Raw genomic sequence first — 25,289 nt, forward strand, 5'->3', positions numbered from 1 at the left:
TAAATTGTGAGTGCATTCACGCCAAGGGATATGTCTTTTCTGCAGACATCTGCATCAGTTCTGAAGCACAGATTAGAGTGAAATGATAGCTGTATCATTAGTGTTAAAAGATGGCTGTACCATAAATGTTAAAGGCGATATAAAACTAAATTCTGCTGCTCTTTTTGTCAGCACCCTCATAGTGCTGGGCCATTCCTGCCCGTATCTCCTCACTGTCAGACTGTGGGTGCTCTGCTGGCCTTTGCTTCGTTTCCTCCCTGGAGGCTGTACCACTGTGGTGGGTGGCCAGGAGGCACTGTCAGCTTGTTCTGGAGACCACATCTGTGCAGTCCAATTTGCATTCAAACTTCTATTTTTTTTTTAGGTTTGAGTGAGGCAACTTTAGTGTTTGGATCCAGTACTCTTCTGTTCCTTGTTTTGGAGGAAAGATAGTTTTTATCTTGCTGGAACAACTTAGGTTTCTTTAGAAATGATGAAACTGAGTGAAAATAAATGTGGAATTGCAGTAGGTACCCGTGAGATAGCAGGTATTTTCTGCAGAGAAGCTATTTCTGGAGCTAATAGCAAGCACTAAACTTAGCAGATGTAAAAGATCATCGTGTTTTTATAAATCAGCCTTTTCAATGTTTGCATCTTTCTATCCAGGCGAAGATAAGACGTGAGAATTAGTTGGGAGAGGAAAAACTGTCAGTCCGGTATGGCTGACTGAAGATGAATATTCTCTAAATAAGTAAAAATGCTGAAATGGCTGTCAGTTGCTGGTAGGAATTCATTTATTGATGGTTTCTGCCACTTGAGCTTAGCTGTTTGCTGCCCTCATGCTGAAATGGGCATTGCCAATGCTGGGGGTTTTGCTTTTGTTGTGTTTTTTTGCTGTTGTTGTTGTTTTTTCCCTGATGAAGTAAGTTAGCACTTTCATTGGATGAGCTGATGATGATGACAAGTCTTGTTAAGGTTTAAATATCTAATATTGGATTCAACTCAGGTGCTTTTATGGGCCTTAAAAAAGGTGGCATGTCCTGACAGTGTAGTTACTGTTGGTTACAGCGTACTCAGAGATGAGAAGTTAAATTACATAAAGGGCAGTTGATAAATTACAGTTTGAGAGGTTAATACAATTTACCACCTCACAAAGGCTTTGCTAACCATGCTGTTTATTTCTAAATGATGTTTGTATTTCTGTAGAGCTGGACCAATGATGAAATTATTTGGTCTTGTATGCAGGTTTATTTTTCTTCATTTTCTTGAGAAACTTCTCTTGATTTGTCTCCTTTCCACGTTACAATAATTTCTTGGCGAGTTTTATGAATGACTGAATTAAAGCTGGAACCGTATTGTTGCTCAGTGTGCAACATTGACCCGTTTTACTTAAAGCAAAGCCATTTGAGTGAATGCAAACTAGTGTTTATATAATCTAGTGTTTATACTCACACTAGTTAATAGTGAAATGCTAGTTAATAGTGAAATACTAGTGAAGTGTTTCAGTTGTTAACTTCCTTTCCATTATTGCAGTGCAGCTGAGAGAATGAGCTGGCATTTGATATAGCCCCAAGCTGCAGCATCCTCACGCATGCTTAGCTTCAGTCTCGTTTCCATGCTGTATGGAGAAGAGCAATGAAAATGTAAAGGGAGACTAAAGCAGGATGTGAATGGTGGCTGCTGAACACCCTAACAGGCAGGGCTGGATGCAAGCATTAGAAGCGCTTCAAATTATGGGTTATGGAGATCTCATCTATAACGTTCTGGTTGATGTCCACTGCTGAGCACAGTAAGTTTTTATTGTGGTGGTATCGTTTAGCACTCTAAGTGGGACCTTTGGTTAATTGCATTATATACTGAAAGGAGAGAGGTAGATACCTTTTGCTAGAGAAGCCCAGGAGAAACAAAGGGTGCATACTGGTGTCACAGCATGTATGGACACACTGTAAGCTGTTGGTGTCTCCTGATGGCACTTAGTTCTCCTGTGCTCACTGTTCCATAGTCTCACTGGATCCCCCTCAGCAAGTGGACACAGCTGCTTAGCTAGGAGATAACTCTTCTCATATTGGACAGTTTGTGGGCTTGCATGCAATCCTGTAACAAATTGTACCTTTTAGAGTAATATGATTTCTTTGCATTAGTGGGTCAATTCCAGGCTGATTCTATCTGGCTTAATGGAGCATGGGAATATTTCTCGAAGCGCTTGGCTGACAGAGGGGGAAGATGGATGGGTTGTGGCAGAAACCACGCTTGTTGCAAGAAAAGCTCAGCCTTTCCCTCATCTTTATTTTCGCACCCTTCTCAACTCCTATCAACACAGCAGTGGGAAGCTGTTCTTCAGTGTTGGAGCTCTGGGGCTGAGGGCATTGAGCACAGGAGTGGAAAAGAGGGGTGGGGGGCAGACAGCCATGGACCTTATCTCCACTGGAGCACCCCATAGGTGTGTGTAGACAGGCATGTAGAAGGTTGTAGATGAGAATATTTTCTCTTTGGAAAGACCATTGAAGCAGATAAGAAGGACCAAATGCAAAAATTTACTCTATATTGCAGTTAGTGAGAAAGACTTTGTTCAGATGTGGGGTGCTTGCTGGTGTTAAGATGCACTGTCAGAGCTTAGTGGTGTGCCTCATACTCCTGCTCCTTCAATGCTATAGCTTGGGGAGTCACTGAGTGTCCTGTAGCTCCCTGCACGCTCTTGATTTTCCATCTAAGGGGAACTAGATAGGGAAGAGGATTGAATACAGTTGTGCAGCCTGAGTACCTGGGAACTGGGAGGTGCCATTGGCCTCCAGGTTTAGCACTTAGAAAGAATAATATTTTGCAAGGACGGGAGCTGATGAAGCTGAAATGAAGGTTGTGTAAACGTGTTGTACTTGCTGAAGAAAATGTAAAATCGAAAATAACAAAACATCTAGGGTGAAAATTCAGCAATGCTAGAGGATCATTTTGTGCTGGGTGTGGATTTGAGTAGTCTACAAAATGTTAAATATGGTTTGTTTCTTACTTCAGTTACCCAGAAGTAATTGTTCTGAGGAATGTGACCAATTTATATGTGATCTCACGGAGGACGTTTATAGAGGTAGGAATGACATGCTGACTATGGTGATGGCACGTAATAAGATGGTTTGGTATGACTTCTGCCGAGGAGTATAATTTTAAGCACATTATATAGCAACAAGGGTAGTTGCAATCTAACAGTTGTGTGGAAAATGTCAGAATTCAAAAGCCAGGCAATCAAAGTCAGAAAGCTCTTCGGTACCGTGAAATTATGATTGTTCAGAAGGGAGATTGTCACCTGCTGAAATGTTCGTTTAGAAGCCACTGTCTCATTAGAATATGGATACACGTTCAGAAGTACAGCATGGTTGCTATCTTCAACTCCTGTGCTTGCCCAAATATCAAATGCATATGGGTAACAAAACAGATGGGCAAGTTTGGAGTGGTTTTTAATTGGATGGTGAGAAACAGACATCCACTAACCTATAGGAAGGTTTTTTTTTTTTTTAAATATTTGCCAGTTGCTTGTTGATTATCAGAAGGCCCAAAAGAATGCTACAGAATTAAGCTAAGGAATTTATATTAAGTCACGAGCAAGTTCTACAAAAAGTTGGGTTTCTTCACTTCAGCATGCTCTGTGAGTTATGTGTCAGGCCAGACAGGAAAGGAGATGCCTCAGCTGATGGTCTGTATTTGGAACTAGAAGAATTTGGAACCAGAAGAAATAACCTCCTCTCTCAGGGCATGCATCTGCAGTGGGGTCTGGGGTTGCCTCCCTACCCTGGTTTTTCAATGGAGGCTTGGGGTATTTTACAACAGCTCCTTCTACCAATTCATGTAGTCACAACAGCGCTGGAAGATGTGAGCAGCCAGCTCTGAGGCCTACAAAGTGTGCTTTCATGTCATAGACCTGCATTGAGCATCCTGACCTCATCAGAAGTCTGCACCATGTTACCTTTCCAGTCCACGACCAGAGGAATCATGTTGTTTTTTATGGCACCTCTTCTTTCATTTCTTTCAGACACAGTAGAGTTGTTCCTTTCTGGTACATGTAGCAATACTTCCCTGTGTGTCTGTGTCACTGAGGTGCCAGTCTTGATGTTGCAGAGCAGGGTTTTCAAGACTTAAAGTCATGGCCAAGGTTTGGACCGTGAATAAACATGGAGTGCATCCAAGTTTTAGAAAGATACTCTTTTACACCAGTGCCACAGCAAAGCCAGTGTGTCTTTGTGAGAAGTAAGAGGGCAGCTTCTAGCTGGCCCTTCAGAAAAAGAGCTGGAGAGCTTCCTGTCAAGCTGACCATATAAAAAAAAAGGTGCAAATAGGCCTCTGGTAGAACCACTTTTATTTAGTACTGTACCTCTTCCATTACAGCATTCAACAAGTATTTCTATGCCATATATTTTTCAGCAGTATAATATATGAGAAGTTAGAAGTTGTATTTGTAAATGGTGTTCCGTGGTGCCTTGGACTTCCACAGTGGTTTTGTATACTGTCATAATATTATCTTGAAATACGTCTTAATTTTGGAGAAGATGCCGTAACTTTGTGCCAATTACTTAGTGGACATTATGCTCTGTCATCATAGATCGATGATTTATAGAATTAAGCTTACTTTAATAGTGATCACTGATAAATTTGAAAAGGTGACATGACTCCGTGTTGAATGATATTGAAAATATGACCCTAAAACACTACAGGTCAGCTGGTGCCTATTTGCCGTTTCTTTCATATGGCTTAGAAGTTTTAATGTGTGCTACTAATACTGTTAAATAAGACCAAGAAGAACGGTGGTGAGAGACTTATTTACTCTTTTTGGTGATGATGATTTCTCTGAGCTCGAGAAGTCTTAGAAGTAGAACAGCCACCACAACTGACTGAATAGAATCTATGCAAACAATGGCATATACTATGATAACCTGGAAAGTTTCATTTGACTTCTTTCTGTGCTCAGTATTCGCTACACCGAAGGTTGAATGGGAATTCAATTCCAAGAGTAGGAAAAAGGAATATCAAGAACACTGTTACATGTGATTATTTTTCACAGCCGTAGTTCTAGGCTAGTATATAATCACTTCTTAAAGTGGAATTTAGTTATGTTTTATTGCTGCTGTGATGTCAGCAGGTCTGGGTGGGCGTGCTGTGGAGATCCTGGCTTATTGTGCTGCAACATGGAGAATGAGTCAGAGAGCAAGGGGAACTGGGGTGGTGGCTCTTCTTCTCCCAGGGGGTGTGTTAAAGATTTCAGCCTCTTTCTAGATGCAGATAGCAGATTACTAACAAATCCTACCTCGGGAAAAACAGTGCCAAATTTCTGCACTTCCCTAAGACACATAATCCAGGTCGATTTAAAGGTGGAAGCAATTTGCCTCTGGCTTTTGAACCACATGGTAAAGACACCTGCTCCATCATTCTTGGCGTCCCCTGGGCGAGCAGAATCAGGTGCAGTGCTGTGTGCTTTGTGAGAAACACACTCTGCCTGAACCACCATGCAGCAGGGAAGTAGTGATGGGCTCTCAGCCCCTTCCTCACGCTGTGTAGGTGTGCAGGGCATTGCCTATCAGAGGGGCACTTCGCCATGGCAGTTCACTGTTTGTCATCTAACTGCCTTCTCTTAGCAAAAATCCGAATGTGCCCAGGCACAGAAGGAACACAAAGATAACGTACTGTGTTGGTCTTTGTTTTATAGCTTCTTTCAGTCCTCTGCTGAGGTTGCAGAAGTTGATGTAATGCCCCAGCAATCCCTGTCCAATCCCCAGGTATGTCAGCGTGTTGCTGCAGTGAAGGAGGTGGCAAGACACTCTAGGACGTAATGCTGGTGTCCAGCAGCACTTGCTTACAGCCAGGTTAAAAAAGAGTGTGACAGCATGGCATTAGCTGGCAGCTACCGTGTTTAATGGAGAGCTGATAATAGCATCCTGCAGTCAGCGGTCTCTCCTTGCATGTAATGCAGAAAGGCTTTTGGTGAGGTTTTGTGTATGTGGTCAAGGACACTATTGGAAGACTTGAGGCTGAGGAGGTGGGTGTAGAATTGTGAATGTGCATTGGAAGAAATGCAGTTGTGTAAGTCACTGTGTATTTACATAATCGTACCCAAAGTCTTTGAAAGCCTGGAATTATTGAACATCAGGTTTACTTATTACTTAGGGTATTGGTAATGCTGTGGAAATGAAGTGCTGTGAGGTAAAATGTCTTTTTTACATTCATGTAATCTTGTATTATATCATGCCTACATGAATACAAATTCATAAATTGCAGTGCAAGTATCAACTCACACGATGCATACTTGTTAATGCAGTGCAGACTTCCTGTGTGAAGTCACCAACATCTGTATAAATGGAAGTGCCCCATAAGCACATGCTTTTAGCTCTAATTATCTACAGTTTAAACTTCTTATTTGAAACACATAAGAGAAGAATTCAGCTGTTTCTCAGTGGCGGAGGAGAATCCCCAAACCTTGCTGTCAAAACAGGAAAAATGTTCATCTTGTTTTGTGCTCCGTGGTAATAGAAAACCTTTTGTAAAGCTGATGGGGACTACCTGAGAGCATGGAAAAAAGCAGGGAGGGGAAGAAGTGGAGAGTTAGGAGTGTATGTATGTAGGCACCCTTTTCATTGCATCATGGGGCGTAGCTAGCAGCTACTGCGCTCACTCTTGGAGCCATCAGCCAGCGTAAGGCTGGGAATCCCAAGGGCCAAAGGAGGCTCAGCTCTGGCACATTGGATCCTCCCAGGTACCAAGGGTCTGAGTTGAGAGCTCTCATAATGGGCAAAGTTAGCACGTTGCTATAAAGCAGTAATGCTGAAAGTGAGTGAACAAAATTATCATCTGAGGCACCATCTTCTGAAAGTAATTACCTCCCAGCTCTACAGTATTAGAAGCCAGCTGTGAAATACTGGTCTACTGATGAGCTTTTTGTGTATGTGCATCCCCCCTCCTTGAACTAACATCTCCTAATAGCACCTCCAAACCTAGAATTGTCAAAGGCAGAGTGGTTGAATGTATCAGCTGGTTGGAAGCTCGTTGCGTGATAGCTATTACGTTGTAATAAATGCATTGAAGTCCTTTGCAGGCTCTAAAACATGTGCTGTTTAAAGAAGCTTGCCCTTCACATCTTAGCAAAGATCCTAACTGAGCTCTGTCCAATCGAAGTTCAGCAGATCATTGGCCTTTTACAGCTGGGGCTGCTGTAGCTGTGTGGCAGGTAATTAAACACTGTCACTAGGAAGGTTGCTAAAGGCTCATGTATACCATAATTCTACACTGTCTTGCCATGCAGACGTTTGCCCTGCAGGATATTGAAAATTTTCCAGTGTCTCCCCTGTAGGAGTCAGCCACTTAGAGTGAGTTACGGGTTCCTTTCTGCAGAGGAAAATGAACAACATCAATGTGATTTGGGATAGCGGTTTAATTTTCACAATGGTGATGTATCCTTATCTCATGATGTTTCTTCTGTACAAATCTTTGAAGCAGATGAGAAACCATTGAAATGGAGTTTTATAATGTACCTTAGAGAAAACAAATGTCTGTAAATTTATCTGTCCAAGACCTTCAGAAGTAGCTGCTATACTCATTTTGGATCCTTGTTTCTTTGCCTTTTATCTTCTTCCTATTTTTATCACAGTTTTTATATACTGTTTTGGCTTTGATTGGTAAAGACTCTTGCATGCACAGAGGATACTGAGCCTTGAATAAGTGCAAAAGGATTTCCAGGGAACCTCGGAGTAGATAGGTGCAGATAGTTTTTATTTTCGCTCTCAGGCTGCTGCTGAGAATTAGATTGAGGTCAGCCCTGGGCTCCACGATATATTTGATATCATTGGTGTTAAGGATAAATGCAGTTAATGTCTGACCTCTGTCTGCTTCCAGGCAGCAGAGCAGATATCATTATATGTGCTTCTCTGGCACCCGAGGGTGGGCAAAATGGCTTCAAAGGAAGCCTGCAGGTGGGGCGGGGGGAGGCTGTTTGGCTCTTCCATTCATAGGATTACCGTGGTATTTATCAAGTTGTTTGTTTTCCCCTTTAGCTCCCTGTGGGGTACTCTTCTGAAATCTTCCCTCTGACAGCCGTACATCTAGCCCTAATTGGTTAGCTTTCTCGTTTCCAGTCTTGGCAGAATCATTCCTTCTTTATAACTATTTGCTTTTGCATGAAACTAATGGAAGAGATGAGCCGGAGTCGCACCTCTTTCCTCTTCTGTGGTACTTAATGCCGAAGCATTTACAGCCAGCAGCACTGCTTGGTGTTGGGCCTGGGAGGCTCTTACCATAGGGTGTTATTCCTGGAAGAGAGGTGAGACTTGTTCTCACACAAACCATGTTAAGTCCATGAGGAAATGCTTTGGAGGTCAGTAGGGATGTGCTGCTGCTGATCAGCTGGTGCCTGGAAAACAGAGGGGCAGTAAGGATCAGGTCTGTATTGTAGGTGTGAGGAGGCTCTTGCTTGTCCAAACACATGGACATTTCCCTAATTTCCTCAAGTTAGAACAGCTAACTGGTTGTACCTTTCAAATACAAGTCCTCTTACAAATGCAGGCAGAAGTTGTACTGAAAATTGTTCCTCTTGCACGAGACACAGTGGCACAGCAGTGCCCACCTGGGTGTGTGACCATGGAGGCTCACTGCTGACTGGGGCAGGGGCTAGTACCTGGATGAGACTGCTGTAGGCAGGAGGTGCTGCCTGTGCTGCACAGAGCCACATGGAAGTTAACAGAGAGCGGCCACCAGACATGTAAATCTGTGCTAGGTTTGCCTGAATGTGGGGTGTGTTTGTCCTTCGTTTATCTTCCTAATATTCTCCCCCATAAGCTGCATCAGTACCAGTCAGTGGTATTAAATCTAATGCTGTGTTATTGTTCAGAGGAAGAATGGTATGAAATTGCATTTGGAAGTCTACAACAGCGCTGTCGTTTGTGTTATACCAATGTCAAATGTTTTAAGACTGAAATATAATTTAAATTGCCATGCTCACGCTACTGCAGAATAATGATTTTATTTTATTTTCAAAAAGTCACAGTATTTATGCATCAGAATGTTACACACCTTTGTCAAGAACATGTCCTGATAGCCAGTATAATTTGCATGGCAATTTTTCCCATTTCAGAGCTGATGCTGTTTGTGCAGGAGAGTACTTCCAAGCTTTAATTGGATGCAGGCTTGTTTCTACCCCTCTGCTGGGACAGAGCTCTCTGTCTCCTCCTTGCAAACCAGCAGAATTCAGATGCTGGGTGGAACCTGTGTTGTGCTCTGGCCCATCATCTGAGGAAATGTGCGAAACGCTACTGCTTCTGGAGCATAAGTGCTGCCTACTTCTGTATGTACAAACACTTGGAATACTGATAGGCCTTATGTTGAGGTTGGAAGGCAAGTGTTAGGAGTGAGGAGTTCAATGCAATGAAACCAACCATAAATTACAGTTTTTGGAAGGTTCTAAAGAATCTTTCTGAATTTTGCAGATGACACCAAGTCAGGAGGAACAGTTGGGGGTAGGAAGGCCCTTCACAGGGGTCTGAACAGGCTGATTGATGGGCTGAGGCCAATGGGATGTTGAACTGAGGTTCAACAGGACCAAGGTCCTGTACTTGGGTCACAATGATACAGGCTTGGGGCAGAGTGGATGGAAAGCTGCATATAGGAAAAGGATTTGAGGCTGCCGGTTAACAGTGGGCTGAACATGAGCCAGCAGTGTGACCAGGTGGCAAAGAAGGCCAGTGGCATTCTGGCTTGTATCAGACCTAGCGCAGCCAGCAGCAGCAGGGAAGTGATCATCCCTCTGCACTCAGCTCTGGTGAAGCTGCATCCCAGTGCTGCATTCAGTGTGGGGCCCCCCACTACAAGGAGGCCCTGGAGTGTGTTCAGAGAAGGGCGGTGGAGCTGTGAGGTGTCTGGAGCACAAGTCTTATGGGGAGGGGCTGAGGGAGCTGGGGTGGGTCTGTCTGGAGAAGAGGAGACCTCATAGCTCCGTACCGCTCCTGAAGAGAGATGGTGGTGAGATGGGGGTTGGCCTCTGCTCCCAGATAGCAGCGGTAGGACGAGAGGTGATGTTCTCATGTTGCACCTGGGGAGGTTAAGGTTGGGCATTAGGAAGAATTTATTCTCAGAAGGAGTGGTGATGCCCTGGCACAGTGGCATGACATGTTTGCTTAGGCTTGTAATTGTTCTCAATGATGATTTTATAGTTAGAATTGATTTGTATGTTCTAATAATCATAGTATGCAATCACACCTTGTAGCACTTTACGTATGAACCCATCTCTCCTTCCAGCTCGGTATATTAATGCAGTTGTATTTTTCATGGTTAAATTAAAACCATTAATTAATGTGATTTCACATTGCTCGTTCTGGCAGCTTGCAGGGAGATAGAAGAAAGTTCTCATTGCTGTCTTGTGGTGATGCTGGAATGCCAGAACCTGTCATTCTTTCATGTCAGTTTTGAGCACTTAAAAAAAGTCCTTTTGCATGGTGTGTGGGTAATGGGTATTCCACACCACTGAAAAATAAAATGGGTTTTATTTTTCCCTGTGAATTAGCAAGGAGAAGCAGCTTCTATAACATCACATCTGTAATCTATTCATTAGTTATAAAACTAATAGGCGGTGCGAGAATCCCGGAGGTATGCCAGCGGATGCTGTGTTCCCAATTTCAATGCAGGATCAATTGATGAGAAGAAAAACCCCACAGTAAGCTTGTGCTGGGGGGAGTTTGGGGCTGGGGAGATGAGGTGGGAGAGCAGCACTGAGACATTGCCTGTCCAGGAGCTGCAGGGACCTGGGGGGCTAATGGTCCTGGTGGGCCTGTCCCATAGACCAAGCAAATGGGAAACTGTGCATTTCCTCCTTACTGATGGGAGCAAATGGAGCTGTGGTGTCTGGAATGAGAGCACTGAAATCATCCAGAAGTATATGAGTATTATTTTTGGTTTATATAATTAAAAATGACACTTAGATGTCTGTGGAAAGTAAAATGTCGGCAGCCTTAAATTAATTATTCCTTGCCACCAGCAAAGGCTGAGAGTTGGGCTGTGATTTGGTGAGAGGAAACGGGAAGGGAAAGAATAGGGGAAAGGAAAGGGGAGGGATTGGGCTTCACAGCAGAGCTGTCCTTGGCTGCTCTGCTTATCCTGCAAAGGAGAATGAGCTCTGAAAGGCTGCTCACACACACAGCGAGTGGTTTAACAAGGGGAAACTTAGCACTTCTATTGCCAGCAGTGAGGGTTTCTTTCTGGAAATAATCTCTGATTCAGCTAATGAGTATTTTTCTCTGCATTTAATTTTGTGTTTAATTTTGTGAGGTAGAAGTTCTACAAAAGGGTCATAGTGTTCAGTTTTTTAATTCAAATAGGGATGGTATCAGAGGATATTTTTGAAAGATAAATATGGGAAAATATTCTATTTAAGCTAGAAATTATTTACATTTCAAGTACTAAGAGCATCGTGTTTGCCAACAATATGGAATTCATTGTAAGAAAATAAGTTAGCACAGTTGGATCATAAACTAGTTTCCCCCACTGTGGCATAAGAAGAGATTGCAGTTCTCATAGATACCAGGCGTTGCATTGCACACAAATGAGATCAATTAAAGGAGGGTGCATGAAAGGGATGGAATCGGTATAAAAATAAGCTTTAGTGAACATTCACTTGCTACATAGGAAAAAAAGAAACCCAGAACAACAAAACCAGCGTTCTGTTTGAACATGTTCTGAATCCAGATGGAGGAAGAGAAAAAGTGCAGGCTCCATGTTCGTTCCCACTAACTCATGGTTGTCACACATTTTGATACTTTCTCAAGCATGCTTTTCCTGAAATAATTCAGAGACAGGCACATAAGCAAATAGATGGTTTTACTGGAGCAGCAGTGATATTTTGGGTTGAGAGCAAATGATAATATCGAGAGAAAAATCTGGCTTGCCCAGTCTCACATTACTGCCTAACTGTTTGGAATAGTGGTATAATTACCTCTGGATAGGATTGTTTTCTACATGATTGGTTTCTTTGATTGTTTTTCCTTCTTACTCAAACAAGCAATCAGTTTTTATTATGCTTCAAATTTATATTCATTCTCATTTTTAAAAAATCAAATGTTCTCATGTGGTCTTCTCATTAAAATTCCTCTTGTTCATCCTTCTATCCACTGGGAGTTGCCATTTCCTTCCTTAGATGTTGTCTTGTTTTTTCTATTTATTTATAAAATAAATAAAATTATCAAACAACATGAATATTAACAATTATAGAGATCCTTTTCCAAACAAAATTCTACAGTGAATGATGAGAAAGGAAGGACAGGAGATCTGCCTATAATGATTTTCTTGTACTTCTGTCGCTTGCCCTACGTTGAGGTAGGTTTCTCTTCTTATAGGTAAATTGCAAGATTGATGTCTCTACATGCATTCGTATTTTGAGGGTGTTGATAGTGTCAATAAGAGGTTCAAAACTGGACATTCAGAAACATTCATATGGTGCCGAGCACAATCAGTGGGAAAAATGTTTTATCTTCCCGATTACCGAGTAGCAGGGCAAAAGTTGTACCTTATTGAATCTTAGGATCATTTGAGTTGGCAGGGACCCTGAAAGGTCATCTGGTCCAACTCTCCTGCAATGAACAGGGACACCTACAGCTGCATCAGGAGCTCTGAGCCCTGGCCGGCCTGACGTTGGCTGTTTCCCTAAGGATGGGATACCTACCACCTCTGTGTGCAGCCAGTGCATAACCACCTTTATTGTGAAAAGCTTCTTCCTTATATCCAGTCTATATCTCCCCTGTTTTGTGTTGAAACTGTTTTCCCTTCTCCTGGCAGACTCTGATAAAGAGTGTCCCCTTCTTTCTTAGCTTTGTGTTGAAAGAATAAAACGCCCAGTTGACCTACTCAGCAAAACCATAACAAGAAGAAGAAATTATCTGTTTTTAGGAAACATAGCTTCCATACAGGTACTATTCACTCAAGGAAATGGTGAATTGCTATAAGAAAACTTAAGATCTGGCTGGATGCACCCCTGCTTTTCTTTGGCAAAGGGACAAGCAGCCTCCAGACTTGTGTTCCTTCTCCGTGCAGTATTCAAATATATGAAACTAATGAAAATACAAAAAGGCCTTGAAACAAACTAACCAACCAACATTTATTTTGTAATGCTAGCTCTGTAGAATGTAAGACAAGGAACAGGAAAAAAAATATAGTATTTATCTTTAGGGGGAGGGAAACAAAAGAATCCTTGTCTTCTAAAGTCAGTGGATAACTACCACAACTCTTCTCTTCACCATACTGAGATAGTACCAACATAAATCTAAGTCCTTTCTGTTTATCTGGAAGTGCTTTTGATTCAACGTTTGAGGTTTGGTCGTCTTCTCTTGCCTTGATCTGGTGTTTAGAAGGGAGTCATTGTGCCAAAGGAGACATCTGTGGATTGTGCCAGGGTGTGCTGAAATGGGACCTATGGGTGGTTGGTAAGGAGTGCGCAAGCTCCATGCTCGCAGCGTGCCCTTGTTTACTTCTTTATAGCTAGGGTATTCTTAATAATACTGTAACACGCTAGTATTCTTACCAACGTGCTTCTATTTGGGCTGTTTCTCTCCACCTCACTAAACATTCGGGCAGATTTCTATAGCCCCTTGTCAGCATTGCATTTTCAGACCATGTTCATAAAGGACCGCACAATGTAGAATGTTGTGCTTCCTTTGACAAAAAGTCTTCTCCATATAGTTCTGGTGAGTGCATATGGCTGTTTGTTGGTGAACTATCACTGCTGAGAAGGTGGGAAGAAATCCCCTTCTGTCAAGGAATATGTGCTGTTCCCCCATGGAAGGGCTGCTGGTAGAAGGGAAGAAGTGGTAGAGATTGCTCGAATTCTTACGCATTGCAGTGTGTTCTTATAGGCAGGGATATAGCTTCCTGTCTCTGTATTTATATTTGAACCCAAGTGAGCTGAAGTAAGACAAGAGGAGTTTTCTTCATTTTCACTTGTAGCCAATTATTTAATGTAGCTGAAGTATTATGACCTTGAGATCTTCTGTCGTCCTTGACTTGAAAACCAATGGAGACTGTTGATGGCAGCTAGTGCTGGTCCTTAGCTGCAGAAACAAGACCCACAAGCCCTCTGGAGGGTCCAGGGCCTGTGCTCGCTTGCTTGTCCCCTCTCTGAAGCTTAGTGACCCAAATCACCAGCTGCACTCTGAACAACTTAAGTGTTCCCAGGTTATTTGAGCTGAGCTTAGAGTGGAAATGCCCTGATTTCTCATTTGTGCCTACAGACTTTGGAGGTGTGAGAAGCCTGGGGACTGGACGTGAGGCTCAGTATAAGCCCTGGGGGTTTGCCCCCTGCTTCTTCTCTATAACGAGCTCTGATTCATATGCCCTGTGTCCAGACAGGCTGCTGGTGTTTCACTAGCAGGATGCTACCTCTCAGGAGGAAGCTGCTGCTAGTGAAGACTTTTCAGAGGCGGGAGAGTACAGGAAGTCACAGTGAGGGATTAAATGGTTCTGTTGACCCCAAGGGGTGATGCTCGTGGGCAAGGCTTGAAAGAGTATACCAATATCAATTGAACCCGGAGCGCAGAATGTTGTTTATTTTCAGGGCCGTGAGCTAGTGCTTTCTGGCTCTGTTCTTTCCATAAGCTACAGCAGAGAGGCCTGTGACACCAGACAATTCTGATTACAGTCCTTAAAATGTCACCGATTTCCAGTTTATCAGTAAATCAAGATTCATGTACAGCGATTTTAAATACCATCCAATGATTGTCCAGCCCTCGAGGGGCTGAAGGGACATCAGAAAAGAAGAACGGAAAAAAAAAGGAAAAGCAAGGAGTGCTGTACTTTTGTTAGTTTTGTGAAATTTAAGAGATTCAGCAGAGCAAAGTCTTTGTCACAGTATGAGGTTCTCCCAAAGGGTAGGATAACAGATAATCCTTTCGAACTAAAGCTGTATATTTCGCCTACAACAGCAATCACAGTAAAGCTGTGAGAGCCTGTAAAAACCTGCCTGAAGGGCAAGCTCTCTCTGGGTGCTACAGAAGGCAGTTTCAAAGTTGATATAACAAGATCAATTCGCTCTTTTTCTAAACACTGCCTGGTAGATGTTGGGTCTCTTCTGATGCCGTCAGTAACTCTGTCCTGAGCGGAGCTCTCTGAGATGTCACCTTCTTTATTAGCTGTGCTTTAAGAAAAAATGATGAATGAAAATCTCCTTGGGTGATGGCTATGGAATGCAAGATATATATACGCATATATATATTTATCTATTTATATACCTCCATATACATGCATAATTTTTACTGCCGTTGTTGAACTAGTAGTGTGGCAGCTCAGACTGATGCATTACAGGCACGGGCAGCTGCTGACCTGCTAGAAATGGAGAGAAGAAAGTACAGGTAGATTAAACTTAGAAGCTGTAAAATAGCTTGTTAGTGTGCATTGCCTCTTGGCTATTACCAGAGAACCAGAGCAAAAATGTCTTTAGTGGTGAATAATTTAGTGTTCAACCTGGGGTTAGCAGAGAGAGCCATCGTCTCCATCTGCAGCTATGCGAAGTCCATCTTGTCACTGAAGTTTGCATTGTATGATGTCCTGACAGACATCATTTAACTTCCTCTGGAAGGCAGTGTGGCAGATCACGAACATCAGAGTGCGTGTGGGTGCTTGTGTTCCTATGAGAGGTCTAAATACATGAGCATAACAACACAGTTGTAGAAAGCAAACACTAAACACCCCTCCTTCATTTTTTTCTCCTTTTTTTCTGCTTTTCTCTTGCTTTTAAGGTGCATGAGGCTTCCTCCTGGCTGCCATTGCTGCAGTGGCAGAACCATTGTTCAGCTGCTATGCAAACTGACATTTGAAGCTTGAAATGCTTTCAGCCTACTGTTTACGATTTGCTTATACATGGGAATTTTCATTGGAAAGATGACTACTTTTGTACCAAATACAGGTCAGGTATAATACCATGCAATCTGTGCTGCACATCCCGTAATTAAATAGCTGTCTGTGATGATGGCAAGTTCTGAAATGTTTTGGAAAAAATTGCAGTGATAGAGATTAATGATGAATGACTGGTCCTGTTTGGGTGACCTGGGAAGAATATAGGGATGCTGTCTGGATGTGCAGGGGTGGAATCAGGGAAGTCAAGGTGCAGATGGAATTAAACTTGGCAAGGGATGTGAAAAACAACAGGAAGGGATTCTTCAGCTGTGTTTGGCAGAAGAGAGAGGCAGAGGTGTGTGTACCCCCTCTGATAAATGAAGAGAGAGAGCAGGCCTCGGTCTGAGGTACTTAGCGAGTTCTTTGCCTCCATTTTCACTGTCAGTCAGGCTTGTCATGTCCCTGAACTTCTAGGTGTGCGGGTCAGGAGAGCAAAATCCCTCCCACTGTAAGAGTGGAGCGAGTCAGAAACCACCTCATGAGGCTGAATGTGTGGGGGCTGGAGCACCTCTCCCATGAAGACAGGCTGGAGGAGCTGGCCTTGTTCAGCCTGGAGAAGAGAAGGCTGTGGGGAGACCTCACTGCGGCCTTCCAATCCTATGTTCCAAAAGATGCACATGAGGTGCAAAGAACACCTGTGAGAAGTGGTGCAAATTTTGTATGATTACATCACTTGGTCTTTGACAGCACCTTTCCAGGCTGCTCGTGTGACAGCTTACTGAATAGGCAGAAACTAAACTTTGCTAATTCCTCTTTTTACCGAAACCAAGGGGGAGGGGGAACCCAAAATACATTGTTTTTGTTGATGTAAGGAAGTTGCACAGCAGTGAGATCTCTGGGTAGTGCCAGCCCCACAGCTGGTTTTCTGCCCTTCATTTTTCACAGCTTGTGTGTGTGAATTTTCTAAAAGCATCCCTGTGCTAAGGCCCTGTGGTCTGCAAAACTCAGTACGGGGCAAATAGGACACACGTGGTTGTGTTTAGGTGTAACACTTCATCTCTGCAAATACCTTGCGGAGGTGGAACAGTTTTAAATTAAGGTTAATTTGGGCAAAGGTGTCACCTACGAACTATTAGGCAAGTAGGTGAGGTAGTGCTGGGAAGCTGTACCAGTTCATCCATCTCAAAACCTTTTTGTTAGGCCGGATAGCTGAACTCTTCCTAACTTGTTTTGTCCCACAAGCAGGTCGAAGTCAGAAGATACAAGCTAGCCTTTAGGATGGGGTAAATCATCTGTCTTATTGTATTTTTAAATTGAGCTTTGCTCTGAAGGAAGAGTAAAATGCATGGTACTCATTCTGGAAAGAAGTGAAGCATTGAATAATATATCCTACAAATATTTAATTAAATGCATGCTTGTACTCATCAGGAGAGGCGTTGGACACATGGTAAGAGTCTCTTCAGTATTTTAAGGAGAATAATTCAAAAGTGCAAGGAGGAATAGGTAGAGCTAAGATAATGAGAGCTGATTCTCATTCAAGTCACCGTGCTAATGAAGCTCACCCTGCAGCATCTACTGAACCTGCCAGAGCGGGCTGAGCTGTTAGCATGACCTGTGCTAGGGGCTGATGGGTGGCAGGAGGTGACATAGGACTCACTGGGGACACCTGGCATCTGTGTTTGGGTGCCTGGTTTTAGAGCACGTAGCAGATAGTAATGGCACAAAAGGTACATTCCTTTTCTGTGTGGTGTGGGACAGAGTGAGAACTGCTGTTTGCTTCAAGCTAAGTTGTTCTTTTAAAGCATTTCTGCCCGCTCTTCTCCTGCACACATGTGGGAAATGCAGTGTAGGGTAGCTCACCAGTAACTCGGTCATGGCTGAGTGCAGAACTGTCGCCTTATGTGCATGCTGTCCCTCGGGGGTGTTTCTAAGCCTGTCACAACCATGTGACAAATGCTAGACAGGAGGCCGTCAAGTTCAATTTCTTCCTTTGTTCACTTGTGTGTTATAATAAAGAGTGGAGTTGCAAAGGCGTGGATGGTACCGTCCTCAGCAAGATTCAAGAGCACCTCAGTAGGGACAAGACGGTGATTTTAAGTGATGGTGACACATGCAGAAATGATCTGAAATAATGAAACCTGCATTTAGTTGTGACAAGTGCTAAGCAATTCCAACCAGAGAGTAAGCGGCTCTGCACAGCTAATAGGACTGAAGGAGGTGGCAGGAAGGGCAGCTGGTGGGGTGGCTGAGTATGAGGGGAGGTGGGCTGGGGATGGTCTCCTTGGCCTTGGGCCTCACAGGGGATGGACGGGGAAAAGTAACTGCAGGTGATTTAGTGGGGTTAGAGTGTATGAAATGAAAGCATCAAGCGGCCAGGCAGTGAGCGCGGCTGGGAAGCTGCCCTTCTGCTTCAGCAGCTGTTCAGGAGCAGCGCTCTCTGTTCCCAAATTGCCCTGCCTTGTGGATGGTCTGGAGAGACTTACAGTGCTCTTGCTAACCTGTAGATGCCCTTTGAAATCAGGGGCACCTCTTCTCTTTTCAAGGTAAAGAAGGAAAAAGAATGCATGCAAAGTTGTTTTGGGCTGCTTGCCATGAAAACAGCTCCGTGACTGCTTTTATCCGTGCACCAAATTACCCGTAAAAGAGGATAACAGATTAATTCAATTAGTTTGATTTAATCCCAATAGTGTATTGTTTTATTAAGGAGCACCATGGCATAATTAAGAGTTATAACCGATTAAACACTTTATAACCATGGAGCTATTAATTAGTACTAAATTACAATAAAATTAACCAAGTAACGTAAACAAGGCACGTAAATATTTTAGAACAACAGTGACAACGTATCGACTGAAAAGCTTCTTATGTAAACCGTCTTTAAAATGAGTTTGACTGCAGAAATTAATATTTACATAATATAATTGCAAAAGTGGAAATGGGGCAGAGAAGTCTCCTTTGATGAGAGAAACAAATCTGTAGCCAGATATTCGGAACTGCATGGTGAAGCCAAGCCTTCCTGTAGTCTACAGGGAGAAAATCTAGAAGTAAAACTTAATGTCATCATGAGACCTCCTCTGTTTTTGACAGGTTGTTTTTTTTTTTTTGACACATTTGAATACAAATCGGAGAACTCGTGCATTGCTAAGCCTTAATGTGGCTGTGATGTATTAATGCTGCATCGCAGATCCTGTTCTCTTTCGCAGGGATGTCTGGCTGTGTAAGAAACTGCATGCTTAAGCGATTGGCTGGGTTGGACCTGCAGGCATTCATTTGCCATTGCACATTACCTGGAGAAATAGAAAAGACACGGTATTGAAATGCAAAACTGCAGGGCTAGTGGCAGTATGCAATATGAAAATACTTCTGAACTGTTTCTGACCTGGCATCCAGTCCATACGCATCCTGTATGTTTGTGATTCTCAACTTCCTTGGGCGTGTAGATACTCACTTGCTTTCAGGTGCTGGGGATTTTGCAGATGGGTGTGTTGTTGTGAACATTCAAGGGCAAGTTGATTGTTTTGTTATTAATTATATTTATTTGTGGATGAAGAGATATTGGGGAAGATGGAACTAAGAATTAATTTATTTGGAACCTTAGGTCTGTTTACATGGCTGAGGGTCTTCTTGAATAAATCCATGCAAATAGGGATAATATTGACCAAGTCAAACACAGCGTAAGGTGGGACTCTGAGGGAACTCTTGCTCAAGAATGTACTGCTCAAGAACTTTCCTGCCCCTTTCAGAGAGTGGGGGAGAGAGCTCAGTGCTGAGTATGCACAATCGTGGAAGAACAGCCACTTGTACAGAGCTTGGAACACTTGTGTCATGCAGATCCCATCATCCCAGTTCAGGAACTCTTTGTCTGGTGAAGAGCACCAGGTTTGAGTGAGGGCTTTTGCCTGAGACTGTACGTCAGCCACTCCCAGGGTTTCTCTCCATCTGCTCTCCTTTTGAGCATTTTATTGGAAAAGACTGGCAGCATGTTTTATGCTTTAATAAAGAGGTTGGTATTAATTGAGTTAAAGCCTTTCCAGCCTGTGAAAGCCAAAGAATAGTAAAAGGGTACCGCCTCTGTTGCCCCTTAAATCCAACCGGTGGGTCCATCCTGGGTTACGGATGACCCATCTGTTTCCAGCACTAAGACATTCACATCCTCTGAATACAGTAAGATCCCTTAGTCCTTAATGAAGAGAAAGGAAGAAGGCACTGTTCCCATGTTGTGTTTGTTAAATGCTGTTTCCAACAATATTTAGCAAAGAACACTTTCCAAAGGCAGGTAGCATCCCCAGTGAGTGAAATGAAGGCAAAAATGAAGACCAAGATAATACTAGCACTTCTCTGCTGCTGGTTTGAGGTGATACTGGCACTTCAGTCATTTTCCTAGCAAGATTTCAAGTGATTTATTTTGCCATGATGCTGCAGGCACAATATGTGAAGGAGGAGATGCTGAGCTGCTGGGTGAGCGAAGGATGCTCCTTCAGTGAATCCTGGTGCAATGTGACCAGAGACCATTGGAAAGGAATTCTTGGGAGCACATAAGGTGGGAGAAAGGTCTTGTCAGCATAACAGGAGAAACCCAGAGAGAGGGAGCTCTAGTGTAGATTTTTCTATAAGAATGAGTGATGTTCGACAGAGAGAAATCAAAGGGAGGAGAAACACTTGATAAACTGTGTGTATGTGTATTTTCGTCATGTTATGTTTCTAAGAAGCATCTGAGCATCATAAAATTCTGCAAGCTTTTCTAATGTCTTCTGGGAACTGTCTTCTCCTTTGTCATATTTCTAACATGATTCACACAATCCCAGCAGGGCTTTCACGGTCTGCAGGCTGATGTGTGATCTGATTTAACCGAAAGACATTGGACTCAGTGATGTCACACTGACTAGCTTGTCCCAGAGCCAGCTTTCTACCATTGAGAGTTTGTAGGAGCCTGTCTGGAGATGGCTTATCTTTCTGAAGGGGAGGAGGCTGCAGGGAAAGGGGAGATGTCTGACCACAACTTCAACTTGTAGTTATTCACAGGTGTTGGACATTTCTGTAAAGAGAGCAGAGTTGCCAAGAAATTACCCACTGCCACTTTGGATGCAGTTGAGTTGTATAGTGAGTGAGAACAGGGTTGTGTAGCAAGCAGAAGATTGCTATGTTTGTGCTTATCTTGATGAAAACTTTAATTTACACAAATTCTTCTGGCAGAATCAAGCATTTTTTTTCCTACAGGAGAGGAGAAGAAATGTTAGCATGCCGAGCAAATCTGCTTCCCTGCTCCAAAGCTGCTTAGTGATGTTGGTTCTCTTAGGAAAAGGGAACACAGCTTCATGCAACCCAGTAGCTGACTGCACAAAAACTGCTCTGTGGGAGGAATGGTCTTAGAAAGCTGTAGCCAGATAGATCAGAGTTCAGTGCTATCAGTGCTGCACCATAGGACTTCATGGATTTATCCTTTGTGACTCTTTCTTCAAGCTCTTTTCTCAAAATCTCGTGTTCTGCATTGGGTGGGGCTGGTCCCCCCAAAGGATGCATTGGGAAAACCAGGAGAGAATCTGAATTGAGCATGAGCTGTAAGCAGGGGAGAGCCTTTCCTTTCGAGCAGGGGAAAAACCTGTGGCTAGTCTGTGCAGAAAGCAAGTTATGAGTATTCAGAAAGATGTTAAACATCCGTGATTTCTTTTTTATTTACTGAGTGCATCCTAGCAGCATAAGAATTTAAGATCAAACACCAAAAAATTGTGGAGATGGAGATTGCTAAGGTGTTAAGTATGGAAATACATGTACTGTAAGCATCACTGTAGGTAACGTTCCCCCTAATTAAAATAAAGATGGTAATTTTCGGAGATGCCTGAGAGGTTCAAGATTCTTGCCTCATGAAAACGTGGATTTGCATTCCTTAGATAGTTTTGATGATATTACTCTTCATGCTCATTTTAACGTACTTTCACAACTACTTCTGAGTCACTCATTTTAGTGAAGGAGAGAGAAGGCTGAGTGAAAGTGGAAGCAAAGAGATTACGTCAGAGACTGAAAAGTGAACTTAATGAATTGAACTTTTCAGAAGTTCTTTACGAACAATATCCTCCATGAGGGGTATCTGTGGCTGGGCCAGCAGAGGTGGCGGTTTCTGGGAGGTGAGGAGCATGGGACCTTCAGGTGAGCCCCCAACAAAAATGTAACCACCTGCTAGAAACCCTACCCTCAGCTTAAGCCTTACGTCTCTCCCTTGTTCTTAATTCTGAATGTCAAAGTAAGCTTTGAAATCAGAACCCAGATACTTCTGCGCTGTTGTGTTTTGTTTTGTTTTCTGTTAGGTGGTATTGGATAACGTCACAGCTCAGCCAGCTGCCACACGCAGCACTGGGTAAACTTTAAGTGGTGGGAAGGGAACAGTGCTTGTTGTGACTGGAAGTATGCTTAGGATAGCCAAGGAAGCTGGAAGTTCCCTGATCTCACTATCTCCAGAGCCTGTCTGATCACTGTGCTACAAGGCAGCCTTGCTGGGCTATGAGCTCTAGGGTATGCAGTCTCATGACAAACATCCTCCTAGGCCAGTAAGGACTGGGAAAGAGACAACTAGGCCTTTGATCAGCTCTTTCCACCATGCCTAAGATCCCTTTTCTTGGGTGATATGTGCTGCCCTCAGGGTTCTGACTCCTACCCGTGGGTTCTTGTGGCCTGCTCTCTGGGCTTAGTCATACTCTTGTACTTTCCTGCCCAATCTGAGTTCCTACTCTTGGTTCCCTCATCTTCTCACACAACTCCTTGCTGCAAACCCAACCCTTCTTACAGCAAAGAATTTTCCATTTGTATACTGGAAGCGCTTGTACTTACCCATCAATTCCATCAGTCTTCAGGAAATTAATAATTGTAGGCTTCTAGGCAGAGCTACTTCATGGCTCTGGCCTTTGCACATGAGTGTTCTTCCAAGAGCAGAGTTTTCTGAATATGTCCCCTTCGTGAGCTTGTCCTTTTTCCTCTGCTGCTGGTGAGGTATTTTATCGTATTACTCAGAAGGGAGAAAATTGTCCTCAAAAAACTGAGGATCTTTGAAATTTACTGAAAACTTGTTTCAGATTAAATGACAAGATTTGTTTTTTAGGCGGTTATCAATGGTAGAAATTAAGTGAGTCTTGAATTACAGCCTTGAGAATGTATTTAGTCAGCAAAATAATTTGAAATGATTATACAAACATGCAATTTGTGCTTCCTCTGTAATTTAATGACAATGTACACATCTGGCTACAAGAGAAGATGGCAGCAGAAATTCAGGATGCCTTCTGTTGGTTCTTGCAGTGCTGAAGGAACAGCACAGAAATAAGAGGCCAAATGTCCAATCTTCCATCTGAGCTTGGGGTTAGGGGTGACTGATTACTTACCGCATAACTGAAGGGTCCCCAGTTCTTGCCTCCCAAGACGACTTCAATACTATGTAATACTTACAGACACGGGCTGAGAATTAGTTCTAAATTATATAAAAAGCACATCCTTATTTGACTCTTCCATACTGGTGTTATTTTCTTAAGTTTTTTATATCCCATCCCTTTCCTCTGGAATTAGAGGTAACGTTTGGCTTTGGAGCATTGCCATGTCTGTGAAGTGAATCCTTCAATCCCTTGTTTTTACTGCATTTCGGTCAGTTTAAAGTAGTGTTGGTGAATGTGAATGAGATTGCTTTTAGAGGAAACCAATCCAGAAGCCCAGTTCCAGTGACACTGAATGCTCTGCTCCCTCTAGCAGGGTTGTTAGTGATGGATCCCTCATCTGCTTTGAACCACGGGTATGGTGGGGGTGTGAGTGCAGCTTCCAAGCTATGTTGCATAGTATGTGGATAGAACCACTTAAATCTGCTGATCCCTGCTCTTGCGCCACATCCCAGGCCAGTGTCACAGGCACAGTGACCTTCTAGCACAGTGGAAGTCAGGGCTGATGCATCTTCCTTTTTTTTACTGAAAAAATCCACTATTATCACTATCTAAACAGCTTATGCTTTTGGAAAATAATGTGTGGGACTAAAAGCCCTTGATGAGTATGAGGAAGGTGTTGTACAGCGTGAACAACAGAAAGCATGATGCATCTTCATTACAGAAGTTCAAAACGACGATCGTTCATCATCAAACCTGCTGACAGTAGGCATTAATCTGTTAGTAAAGCAAGTAGTAAACCTTGTTCCCATGGCAATGCAATTTGTTGTGTTCCTCCACAACATGCATGGAAGGTCGGGCATTGTCTGGACAAACTAATTGGAACCTTAATGCTGTAGGTCTGTGTGGATGAAATATGTAATTAATTTGGTGGAATATTGAATTAGTGGTGACCACGGTGCCGATAGAACAGTCCAGTATTTCATACAGACCAGTGCATGTGCTCCAGCAGCAGCTGTCCTCCAGTCCCCAGTTCTGTATTCTTTTAGGAGTTAAATTTGAGCAGTACATCGTTTGCCTACTAGAAGGCACAGAAACAATCAGACATTTACTGTAGCAAACTGCATATTGTTTATTTCTTATGCTTGTTCTGTTCTTAATTTTTGTGTATACGTTTCACGTTTTAGGGGGAGAAATGATTTGATCAGTCTGACCTGTTCTGGGAAAAATTTGGCATTCCTACATAAATGTTGCTGTTACTGAAGTGACCTCATTTTACTTCCTTATTTTGAAGGCTAATAAAATAGCATTTATTTGCTTTTGTTACATCTTGTTTGAGGTCAGCACAGCATCCGCGTGTGTCTGCAAACTTCCATCAACCTTAAAAAGCCTCAAGTTATTTTATAAATCCTTCCTACCCAGCCTACCATGCATTTATTCCACTAGGGAACAAAACAACAGCTTCAGTTATTGCAAAGCAGACCAGCTGTACCTAACTACGCCTGCTTTCTGCTCTGAGAGCTTGGTAAGCTGGATAACTCAAATGTAGGAAATAGCCTTTGTGCTGTCAATTTTCAGCCCTGAGAATAAGTTTTGCTGTTTTATTGATTGAATCGTGGCTTTTTGCATATTCTGGACAATTGAGTCCTGTTGCGTAGATAAGTAATGAATACTGAAATGAAAGAGAAAGCAGCAACCTGCAAAACATGTTTGCTTCACACAAAATTGGCTGAAGATAATGCTGATGGGTGCTCTCGTGGTAAAAAGAGGTGGATCTTGCTGAGAAAGGTGAAATGATCCTAGCAATGATATGATTCAGTTTTCAAGGTAGCTACTAAGAATGTGAAAGAACCAACCAAAGAAAAGGTCCCTTTCAAATGTCCTGAGTCGATCCTACCCCTGAGATTTGGCCTGTGGGAAGCAAGTAATGCTCAGCCCACTCTGTAGATGTGCCTCACACATTGTGGCTTTTTCAGTTCTGAACTGTCTTAAATAGATTTGGTTTAGATCTATTGTATCTGCCCAGGCTGAAAATACGTCTCTATACAGTTTTTTAGTTTCAGATTACAGTTTTGGGCTTGACATGTGGAACCATTCAGAGCTGAGTTTTGTTAAATATGG

General features: G+C 42.9%; 1 protein-coding gene across 5 annotated transcripts in view; it reads left to right on the top strand.

Moving 5' to 3' along the window:
• PCDH15 (protocadherin related 15) overlaps positions 1–25,289 on the top strand; it is a 990,968-nt gene that overhangs the window by 563,739 nt on the left and 401,940 nt on the right. The gene's annotated exons all lie outside the window — the stretch shown is intronic.

Source organism: Gallus gallus, chromosome 6 (genome assembly GCF_016699485.2).
Source record: "Gallus gallus isolate bGalGal1 chromosome 6, bGalGal1.mat.broiler.GRCg7b, whole genome shotgun sequence".
NCBI classification, from domain to species: Eukaryota; Metazoa; Chordata; class Aves; order Galliformes; family Phasianidae; genus Gallus; species Gallus gallus.